Source organism: Salvelinus alpinus, chromosome 10 (genome assembly GCF_045679555.1).
Source record: "Salvelinus alpinus chromosome 10, SLU_Salpinus.1, whole genome shotgun sequence".
In the NCBI taxonomy this organism is placed as follows: domain Eukaryota; kingdom Metazoa; phylum Chordata; class Actinopteri; order Salmoniformes; family Salmonidae; genus Salvelinus; species Salvelinus alpinus.
In genome coordinates, this window is record NC_092095.1 from 78,934,131 (window position 1) to 78,946,254 (window position 12,124).

Below are 12,124 nucleotides of genomic sequence, written 5' to 3' on the forward strand. Positions count from 1 at the left end.
TTCGATGCTAATGCAGAACGCCATAGGATGTTTTTCTGTTGGTTAAGGGCAGTCAGGTCAGGAGAGAACCAAGGGCTATATCTGTTCCTGGTTCTAAATTTCTTGAATGGGGCATGCTTATTCAAGATGGTGAGGAAGGCATTTAAAAAAAATGTCCAGGCATCCTCTACTGACGGGATGAGATCAATATCCTTCCAGGATACCCCGGCCAGGTCGATTAGAAAGGCCTGCTCGCTGAAGTGTTTCAGGGAGCGTTTGACAGTGATGAGTGGAGGTCGTTTGACCGCTGACCCATTACGGATGCAGGCAATGAGGCAGTGATCGCTGAGATCTTGGTTGAAAACAGCAGAGGTGTATTTGGAGGGCAAGTTTGTTAGGATGATATCTATGAGGGTACCCGTGTTTACGGAATTGGGGTGGTACCTGGTAGGTTCATTGATGATTTGTGTGAGATTGAGGGCATCAAGCTTAGATTGTAGGGTGGCTGGGGTGTTGAGCATGTTCAAATTTAGGTCGCCTAGCAGCACGAGCTCTGAAGATAGATGGGGGGCAATCAGTTCACATATAGTGTCCAGAGCACAGCTGGGGGCAGAGGGTGGTCTATAGCAGGCGGCAACGGTGAGAGACTTGTTTTTAGAGAGGTGGATTTTTAAAAGTAGAAGTTCAAATTGTTTGGGAACAGACCTGGATAGTAAAACAGAACTCTGCAGGCAATCTTTGCAGTAGATTGCAACACCGCCCCCTTTGGCCGTTCTATCTTGTCTGAAAATCTTGTAATTGGGGATGAAAATGTCTGAATTTTTGGTGGTCTTTCTAAGCCAGGATTCAGACACGGCTAGAACATCCGGGTTGGCAGAGTGTGCTAAAGCAGTGAACAAAACAAACTTAGGGAGGAGGCTTCTAATGTTAACATGCATGAAGCCAAGGCTATTACGGTTACAGAAGTCATCAAAAGAGAGCGCCTGGGGAATAGGAGTGGAGCTAGGTACTGCAGGGCCTGGATTCACCTCTACATCACCAGAGGAACAGAGGAGGAGTAGGATAAGGGTACGGCTAAAAGCTATGAGAATTGGTCGTCTAGAGCTACTAGAGCAGAGAGTAAAAGGAAGTTTCTGGGGGCGATAAAATAGCTTAACCCTTTCACACGTACCATCACACGGGTGTGATCGTTCTACAGTGGTCCCTGAAGCGTACGATCACACCCGTGTGATTAGAACACTCATTTAGAACGCTCGTTTAGAACGGCCAGTTTCGAATGACGCAACAATCAGCGTTTGAGCTGGCCACACTTTTTTCCAGAAACTATTTACACAAACACAGTCCTTACAAAGTTATGTCCAGAATGTGAGCAGTTTATTTTTGGATTCAATGTTCAGATATTCACAGAAGAATATATAGCATAACACAATCATCCTAACCGGAAAAATGTAGGCTACATTTGTCCTAGCGCTGAGGAAAGATTGACCCAACACAAGCAGTCATATTTTCTAACTCTCGGCTGACATAAACTACAATATGAATTAGCTAATAGCAATTATTATGTATAATTAATCACATCACGGGTGAGCACACCATTGATCGAAATAATTAGGTAAAGCACTTTTTAGAAATCGAAAGTAATCCGACGGTTAGTTTCAGCGCGCAGCCATGCATTGTTTTCCCTCACAGAAACCGAAGATAATAAGAGAAGACGAGATGAGTTTGGTCTGTTTATAGTATGCATGTTGAAGGGGTGTGTCGTCTACCGTCGTTCACATCCCACCATTCATTTCCGGAAGTCCTCAAAAAACGAGTGAACTCTTACTCACCTCATTTTGTTATAACATCTTTGGTCAAACAGACGATTACGTGAACCCAGAATGCATTGAACGTCAACAAACATGACTACACAGCTGGAATTAGCTTAGCTCATCATAATCAGTACAACCTTCAAAAAAGTATTTTACACACATAATATGTGCCCATTACAATCTGTGCAAGAATCGGAATGCATGATTTGTCACCTAGATTTGAAAACATGTGAATAAAACCGTAAATACACAAATAATTGCCACACAAAACATTTTCTGATAGTGATTTATTGATACAAGTGGCGGTGCCGGCAGTCAACCACGTACCCTCTCACTCTAAACCATTCAGTGTTGTTGTTTATGTATGTAGCTAGTGAGATGAGCTGAAGCATTAGCAATGTCTTTCAAAAGGAGACAACAAACAAATGTGGAAATTCTGGAGATTTTTTAAAATTCTGACAATGAGTCTGAGTATGAAAGTCAGGAATCAGATTCTGACAGTGACAGTGAGGAGCTGCCCCCCAACCTTGTAGCCATTGAGAACCCTGAATCTGAATTTCCCTTGTCCACTGACAAAGTCCCAGTTCCCTTTGAAGATGCTGGTGGTGATGGAGGCAGACCGACAGTGGATGAAGTACAGGAGTTCTGTGGTAGCTGGAAGGCCACCAGTCATTTCACCCCTCCTGGCCCTGCTGTTTCACCCCTCCTGGCCCTGCTGTTTCACCCCTCCTGGCCCTGCTGTTTCACCCCTCCTGGCCCTGCTGTTTCACCCCTCCTGGCCCTGCTGTTTCACCCCTCCTGGCCCTGCTGTTTCACCCCTCCTGGCCCTGCTGTTTCACCCCTCCTGGCCCTGCTGTTTCACCCCTCCTGGCCCTGCTGTTTCACCCCTCCTGGCCCTGCTGTTTCACCCCTCCTGGCCCTGCTGTTTCACCCCTCCTGGCCCTGCTGTTTGCTTTGATGAGTCCCAGTCTGGAGTGCAACGCCCCTTGCCATTTCCAACTGAGGCAGAGTGCTTCAAGTTGTTTCTGACAGAGGAGCTGGTGGGAGACATAGTAGAGACCAATCGCTATGCCTTGGAGCTACAGGATAAGAGAGAGCCAGGAGTGGGGGACAACCACAATTAGTGAAATGTATACATTCCTGGTGACAGTAAAGACTGCTTTCTAGTTCTGCTGCTATGACTGCATTTCATCAACGCTACTACCATCCTAAATGACCCGTTATACAAAATAAGAAATGTTAACAGCTGGCAGTAAAGTGGCATGACAAACGAGACGTCCATGTCCTCTCCACTGTCCATACAGCAACCATGTCGGCCACAGGGAAGGTGGACCACCTGACGGGAGAGAGAAACAAACCAGACAGAGAAACATGAAACCAGACTGCGTGCTTGACTATTACCTCAAAATGGGGGCAGTGGATAAGGTGGACATGATAAACAGCTTTGTGGAATGCACTCAGAAAACGACCAAGTGGTATAAGATATTTTTAAATTTTTCCAGGGTAGCGTCAAAATACAACATGCCAATACTTCTGACGCATTTAGCATTGTTTTACAGAACTAATAGAATAATGTAACTAGCTACATAAGCACGATTGAATATAACACCATAAAAGGTGAGTAACGTTACCTCGCGTGTCCGCGGTTATAAGGAATATATACAAATATATTATGGTCCATTCACACAGTGAGCTATAGTAGAAACGGTATAACACGACACAATAACGTAATTAGGCACTTACTTTGATAGAAACGCAGTCTTGATTTGAAGATGGGTGTCTGGAGTGACGCCTCTAGCACTGAGACGCTGTGCCACTTGGGAGTCATAAGGCCAGGGTAGCTTCAAAATACAACACATGCTAATACTTCCCTGACGCAATTAGCATTGTTTTCCAGAGCTAATAGGAGAATGTAGCTAGCTACCTAAGCATTGAGTATAACACCATAAATGTTATGAAATGAGTAACGTTACATCGCGTGTCCGCGGTTATAAGGAATATACACAAAAACATGATGCTACAGTAGAAACGACATAACACGACATGCAGAAACTATTATAACGTAATAAGGCACTTTGATAGAAACGCACACATTTCCAAAGGTATTATTGGTAACGAAAACAACTTTGATTTCGATGCAGGCGACAGGTGGAATAATATGAACACGTGTATGCAGGACGGCAGATGAGTAAATGTCCTGCACAAACAATTGAGAAGTGTTTGGGGAATTTTGTCCGGGTCAGAAATGTCAAAAAAATTAATTGGTCCGCAAAAGTAAAAATGACTACTTTTATGTGAATGAATGAGGCGGAACACACCTCATTTCAAACTGTTATTAGAAAATAAAAAACTTGTTAGAAATAATTTAAAATTGACAAATAAAAACAGGCTGCGTGCTTTTGTTTGAGGGCAGCGCGGATGAAATGTACTGTTACATAACAAACACATTCTGGAATGGAGAGAACGTTCTAATATCACGTGCATAAAAAAACTCACGCTGGGGCGACCGTTAGAGATATTTGGAACTCACGCATGAAAGGGTTAAAGGAATAATGTACAGACAAAGGTATGGTAGGATGTGAATACAGTGGAGGTAAACCTAGGTATTGAGTGATGATGAGAGAGATATTGTCTCTAGAAACATCATTGAAACCAGGTGATGTCATCGCATATGTGGGTGGTGGAACTGAGAGGTTGGATATGGTATAGTGAGCAGGGCTCGAGTCTCTACAGTGAAATAAGCCAATAAACACTAACCAGAACAACAATGGACAAGGCATATTTACATTAAGGAGAGGCATGCTTAATCGAGTGATCAATAAGGGTCCAGTGAGTAGAGGTTGGTTGGGGTCACGGCGATCCAGACAGTAGGCCGGGTACACCAATTATCCCGGAGCTAGCCAGCTGAAGAGTTCCATCAGCCACTCCTGGGCTACAATCACCTATCCGGACCCGTTTTACTGCCGATGCGGAGCCCCACCGGGCCTTCACGACTGGGATACCGACGTTATCTGCCCGAGGGAGTTATTCATCTAGCCAGAAGTTAGCCAGCTCACAAGCTAACGTGAGTAGTTCAGCTAACCACAGCTAGCGCTTATCAGCTATCCTTTAGCTCGGAAAACTATTGCCAGTTTTGTACAACGCGACTCAGACCAGAGCATACCAGACCTATTTTCTCTCCATATCCCCGGATTTTTACCGCAAGCTCTGGACATTTACACCTGGATCTTGCAGCTAACTAGCTGCTATCCGAGTGACTATTGGCTAACATCAATTCCGGAGCAAACACCAATTATCCCGGAGCTAGCCAGCTGAAGAGTTCCATCAGCCACTCCTGGGCTACAATCACCTATCCGGACCCGTTTTACTGCCGATGCGGAGCCCCACCGGGCCTTCACGACTGGGATACCGACGTTATCTGCCCGAGGGAGTTATTCAACTGGCCCCTCCATCGCGACGTAACCTGAACGCCCATATGCTAACTGCGGCCCGCTAATCGTTAGCTGTCTTGAGCATATCGGCTGCTATCTGAACAGGTCTATCGAACAATCTTACGCCGCGGGCTAGCTTAGTGGAGGCCTCACTGCTCCATCTACGGCTGCCCCCTGGACACTATGATCACTTGGCTACATAGCTGATGCTTGCTTGACTGTCCATTAATTCACGGTACTCCATTCCGTTTATTTGTGTTTTATCTGTCGGCTCTGTGCTTTAACTCAGGATCTGTGTGTAGTTAATCCGACCCTCTCTGCCTAGCCGTCGCCATTTTTACCTGCTGCTGCTGTGTTAACTGACTAGCTGCTGTTATCTCACCTGTTGTTTTAGCTAGCTCTCCCAATCAAGACCTGCAATCACTTTATGCCTTATTGTATGTCTCCCTCAAATATCAATATGCCTTGCATACTGTTGTTCAGGCTAGTTATCATTGTTTTGGTTTGCAATGGACCCCGTAGTTCCACTCTCCGTACCTCCGATACCTCCTTTGTCCCACCCCCCACACATGCGGTGACCTCACCCATTGAGACCAGCATGTCCAGAGATACAACCTCTCTTATCATCACCCAGTGCCTGGGCTTGCCTCCGCTGTACCCACGCCCCACCATACCCCTGTCTGCACATTATGCCCAGAATCTATTCTACCACGCCCATAAATCTGCTCCTTTTATTCTTTGTCCCCAACGCTCTAGGCGACCAGTTTTGATAGCCTTTAGCCGCACCCTCATCCTACTACTCCTCTGTTCCTCGGGTGATGTGGAGGTAAACCCAGGCCCTGCATGTCCCCAGTCACCCTCATTTGTTGACTTCTGTGATCGAAAAAGCCTTGGCCTCATGCATGTCAACATCAGAAGCCTCCTCCCTAAGTTTGCCTTACTCACCGCTTTAGCACACTCTGCCAACCCTGATGTCCTTGCCGTGTCCGAATCCTGGCTTAGGAAGGCCACCAAAAATTCTGAGATTTCCATACCCAACTATAACACTTTCCGTCAAGATAGAACTGCCAAAGGGGGAGGAGTTGCAATCTACTGCAGAGATAGCCTGCAAAGTTCTGTCATACTTTCCAGGTCTATGCCCAAACAGTTCGAACTTCTAATTTTAAAAATTAATCTCTCCAGAAATAAGTCTCTCACTGTTGCCGCCTGCTACCGACCCCCCTCAGCTCCCAGCTGTGCCCTGGACACCATCTGTGAATTGATCGCTCCCCATCTAGCTTCAGAGTTTGTTCTGTTAGGTGACCTAAACTGGGATATGCTTAACACCCCGGCAGTCCTACAATCCAAGCTTGATGCCCTCAATCTCACACAAATCATCAAGGAACCCACCAGGTACAACCCTAAATCCGTAAACATGGGCACCCTAATAGACATTATCCTGACCAACCTGCCCTCCAAATACACCTCTGCTGTCTTCAATCAAGATCTCAGTGATCACTGCCTCATTGCCTGTATCCGCCACGGGTCCGCGGTCAAACGACCACCCCTCATCACTGTCAAACGCTCCCTAAAACACTTCTGCGAGCAGGCCTTTCTAATCGACCTGGCCCGGGTACCCTGGAAGGATATTGACCTCATCCCGTCAGTTGAGGATGCCTGGTCATTCTTTAAATGTTACTTCCTCACCATATTAGACAAGCATGCTCCGTTCAAAAAATGCAGAACCAAGAACAGATATAGCCCTTGGTTCACTCCAGACCTGACTGCCCTCGACCAGCACAAAAACATCCTGTGGCGAACTGCAATAGCATCGAAGAGCCCCCGCGATATGCAACTGTTCAGGGAAGTCAGGAACCAATACACGCAGTCAGTCAGGAAAGCAAAGGCCAGCTTTTTCAAGCAGAAATTCGCATCCTGTAGCTCTAACTCCAAAAAGTTCTGGGATACTGTAAAGTCCATGGAGAACAAGAGCACCTCCTCCCAGCTGCCCACTGCACTGAGGCTAGGTAACACGGTCACCACCGATAAATCCGTGATAATCGAAGACTTCAACAAGCATTTCTCAATGGCTGGCCATGCCTTCCTCCTGGCGACTCCAACCTTGGCCAACAGCCCCGCCCCCTCCGCTGCTACTCGCCCAAGCCTCCCCAGCTTCTCCTTTACCCAAATCCAGATAGCAGATGTTCTGAAAGAGCTGGAAAACCTGGACCCATACAAATCAGCTGGGCTTGACAATCTGGACCCCCTATTTCTGAAACTGTCCGCCGCCATTGTCGCACCCCCTATCACCAGCCTGTTCAACCTCTCCTTCGTATCATCTGAGATCCCCAAGGATTGGAAAGCTGCCGCGGTCATCCCCCTCTTCAAAGGGGGAGACACCCTGGACCCAAACTGTTACAGACCTATATCCATCCTGCCCTGCCTCTCTAAGGTCTTCGAAAGCCAAGTCAACAAACAGATCACTGACCATCTCGAATCCCACCGTACCTTCTCCGCTGTGCAATCCGGTTTCCGAGCCGGTCATGGGTGCACCTCAGCCACGCTCAAGGTACTAAACGATATCATAACCGCCATCGATAAAAGACATTACTGTGCAGCCGTCTTCATCGACCTGGCCAAGGCTTTCGACTCTGTCAATCACCATATTCTTATCGGCAGACTCAGTAGCCTCGGTTTTTCTAATGACTGCCTTGCCTGGTTCACCAACTACTTTGCAGACAGAGTTCAGTGTGTCAAATCGGAGGGCATGTTGTCCGGTCCTCTGGCAGTCTCTATGGGGGTACCACAGGGTTCAATTCTCGGGCCGACTCTTTTCTCTGTATACATCAATGATGTTGCTCTTGCTGCGGGCGATTCCCTGATCCACCTCTACGCAGACGACACCATTCTATATACTTCCGGCCCTTCCTTGGACACTGTACTATCTAACCTCCAAACGAGCTTCAATGCCATACAACACTCCTTCCGTGGCCTCCAACTGCTCTTAAACGCTAGTAAAACCAAATGCATGCTTTTCAACCGTTCGCTGCCTGCACCCGCACGCCCGACTAGCATCACCACCCTGGACGGTTCCGACCTAGAATATGTGGACATCTATAAGTACCTAGGTGTCTGGCTAGACTGCAAACTCTTCTTCCAGACTCATATCAAACATCTCCAATCCAAAATCAAAGCAAGAATCGGCTTTCTATTCCGCAACAAAGCCTCCTTCACTCACGCCGCCAAACTTACCCTAGTAAAACTGACTATCCTACCGATCCTCGACTTCGGCGATGTCATCAACAAAATAGCTTCCAATACTCTACTCAGCAAACTGGATGCAGTTTATCACAGTGCCATTCGTTTTGTTACTAAAGCACCTCATACGACCCACCACTGCGACCTGTATGCCCTAGTCGGCTGGCCCTCGCTACATGTTCGTCGTCAGACCCACTGGCTCCAGGTCATCTACAAGGCTATGCTAGGTAAAGTGCCGCCTTATCTCAGTTCACTGGTCACGATGGCTACACCCACCCGCAACACGCGCTCCAGCAGGTGTATCTCATTGATCATCCCTAAAGCCAAAACCTCATTTGGACGCCTTTCCTTCCAGTTCTCTGCTGCCTGCGACTGGAACGAATTGCAAAAATCTCTGAAGTTGGAGACTTTTATCTCCCTCAACAACTTTAAAAATCTGCTATCCGAGCAGCTAACCGATCGCTGCAGCTGTACATAGTCCATCTGTAAACTACCCACCCAATTTACCTACCTCACCCCCCATACTGCTTTTATTTATTTACTTTTCTGCTCTTTTGCACACCAGTATCTCTTCTTGCACATGATCATCTGATGATTTATCACTCCAGTGTTAATCTGCTAAATTGTAATTATTCGATTTATTGCCTACCTCATGCCTTTTGCACACATTGTATATAGATTATCTTTTTTTTTCTACCATGTTATTGACTTGTTTATTGTTTACTCCATGTGTAACTCTGTGTTGTCTGTTCACACTGCTATGCTTTATCTTGGCCAGGTCGCAGTTGCAAATGAGAACTTGTTCTCAACTAGCCTACCTGGTTAAATAAAGGTGAAATAAAAAAAATAAAAAAATAAAAAGAGGCTATCGGTAGCAAGATAGCATAGGATGGAGGTCTAATTGTAGATACCTCGTGCGTTTCCGTCGGTAGGTTAGTGGGGTTCCGTGTGGTAGAGGGGATCAATCCAAATTGGCAAAATAGATATAGTGGCCCAAGAAAAAAAGAAAAAAGAAATAATAATAATAATAATTGTCCGATATACTTATTCAGATAGCAGCCGATAAGACAGCTAACGATTAGCGGGCCCCAGATGAGCGTTCAGGTAACGTCGGGACGGGGGTGCCAGTTGGATAACTCCCTCGGGCAGATAACGTCGGCAGTCAGTCGTGAAGGCCCGGTGGGGCTCCGTATCTGCAGCAAAAAAAACAAAAAAAAAACGGGTCCGGATAGGTGACTGTAGCCCAGGAATGGCTGATGGAGCTCCTCAGCTAGCTCCGGGATAAATTACGTTTGCTCCGGGATCGACGTAAGCCAATAGACACACGGTTTGCAGCTAGCTAGCTTGCAAATAAGCTAGCTAGCTAGCTAGCCTGCGGCTGAAATCCGGTGATGAAGTAGAAGGAAAAAAAATATAATCCGGTGATGTGGTAGTGAAAAAGCAGTCCTATATGCTCTGGGTTGATATCGCGCTTGCAGACTGGCAGGTATTGGCCCGAGCTGAAGCTGGCTGGTGTCCGAGTTGAGGGTGAAGACCGCAGCAGTGGCTAACTGACTACTAGCTAGTAGCTAGTTATCTGGCTAGCTTCTGATTGGGGTTACGGTTCTAAAGTATAAAAGAAATAGCAGATCCGTACCACATTGGGTGAGGCGGAATGTATATTCAGTTCCTAAATGGAAAGTGAAATTAAAATATATACGAAATGCATACGAAAAAAAAACGAGGACTATTTACGCGGGACAAGACAAACACACGTCCGACTGCTACGCCATCTTGGAATCGATATATCTGTAGTCAGATATCTAATCTAATATCACCATCCCTGTAGTCAGATATCTAATCTAATATCACCATCCCTGTAGTCAGATATCTAATCTAATATCACCGTCCCTGTAGTCAGATATCTAATCTAATATCACCATCCCTGTAGTCAGATATCTAATATCACCGTCCCTGTAGTCAGATATCTAATCTAATATCACCATCCCTGTAGTCAGATATCTAATCTAATATCACCATCCCTGTAGTCAGATATCTAATCTAATATCACCGTCCCTGTAGTCAGATATCTAATCTAATATCACCTTCCCTGTAGTCAGATATCTAATCTAATATCACCATCCCTGTAGTCAGATATCTAATCTAATATCACCATCCCTGTAGTCAGATATCTAATATCACCGTCCCTGTAGTCAGATATCTAATCTAATATCACCATCCCTGTAGTCAGATATCTAATCTAATATCACCGTCCCTGCAGTCAGATATCTAATCTAATATCACCATCCCTGTAGTCAGATATCGAATATCACCGTCCCTGTAGTCAGATATCTTATATCACCGTCCCTGTAGTCAGATATTTAAACATCAGATTAATCGAATATCACCGTCCCTGCAGTCAGATATCTAATCTAATATCACCTTCCCTGTAGTCAGATATCTAATCTAATATCACCATCCCTGTAGTCAGATATCTAATCTAATATCACCGTCCCTGTAGTCAGATATCTAATCTAATATCACCATCCCTGTAGTCAGATATCTAATCTAATATCACTGTCCCTGTAGTCAGATATCTAATCTAATATCACCGTTCCTGTAGTCAGATATCTAATCTAATATCAGCATCCCTGTAGTCAGATATCTAATCTAATATCACCGTCCCGGTAGTCAGATATCTAATCTAATATCACCGTCCCTGTAGTCAGATATCTAATCTAATATCACCGTCCCTGTAGTCAGATATCTAATCTAATATCACCGTCCCTGTAGTCAGATATCTAATCTAATATCACCGTCCCTGTAGTCAGATATCTAATCTAATATCACCGTCCCTGTAGTCAGATATCTAATCTAATATCACAATCCCTGTAGTCAGATATCTAATCTAATATCACCGTCCCTGTAGTCAGATATCTAATCTAATATCACCATCCCTGTAGTCAGATATCTAATCTAATATCACCGTCCCTGTAGTCAGATATCTAATCTAATATCACCGTCCCTGTAGTCAGATATCTAATCTAATATCACCATCCCTGTAGTCAGATATCTAATATCACTGTCCCTGTAGTCAGATATCTAATCTAATATCACCATCCCTGTAGTCAGATATCTAATCTAATATCACCATCCCTGTAGTCAGATATCTAATCTAATATCACCGTCCCTGTAGTCAGATATCTAATCTAATATCACCTTCCCTGTAGTCAGATATCTAATCTAATATCACCATCCCTGTAGTCAGATATCTAATCTAATATCACCATCCCTGTAGTCAGATATCTAATATCACCGTCCCTGTAGTCAGATATCTAATCTAATATCACCATCCCTGTAGTCAGATATCTAATCTAATATCACCGTCCCTGCAGTCAGATATCTAATCTAATATCACCATCCCTCTAGTCAGATATCTAATATCACAGTCCCTGTAGTCAGATATTTAAACATCAGATTAATCGAATATCACCGTCCATGTAGTCAGATATCTAATATCACCGTCCCTGTAGTCAGATATTTAAACATCAGATTAATCGAATATCACCGTCCCTGCAGTCAGATATCTAATCTAATATCACCATCCCTTTAGTCAGATATCTAATATCACCGTCCCTGTAGTCAGATATCTAATCGAATATCACCGTCCCTGTAGTCAGATATCTA

The 12,124-nt window shown here is 45.0% G+C and overlaps 1 long non-coding RNA gene across 1 annotated transcript; it reads right to left on the reverse strand.

The window, feature by feature from the left end:
- Positions 1–2,966: 2,966 nt before the first annotated feature.
- On the reverse strand, positions 2,967–3,671 carry LOC139532828 (uncharacterized). Its single transcript, XR_011666656.1, has 2 exons — positions 3,534–3,671; positions 2,967–3,126 (listed from the first exon to the last, which is right to left on the reverse strand). It is a non-coding gene; the product is annotated as an uncharacterized lncRNA (long non-coding RNA).
- Between the last annotated feature and the right edge of the window lie 8,453 nt (positions 3,672–12,124).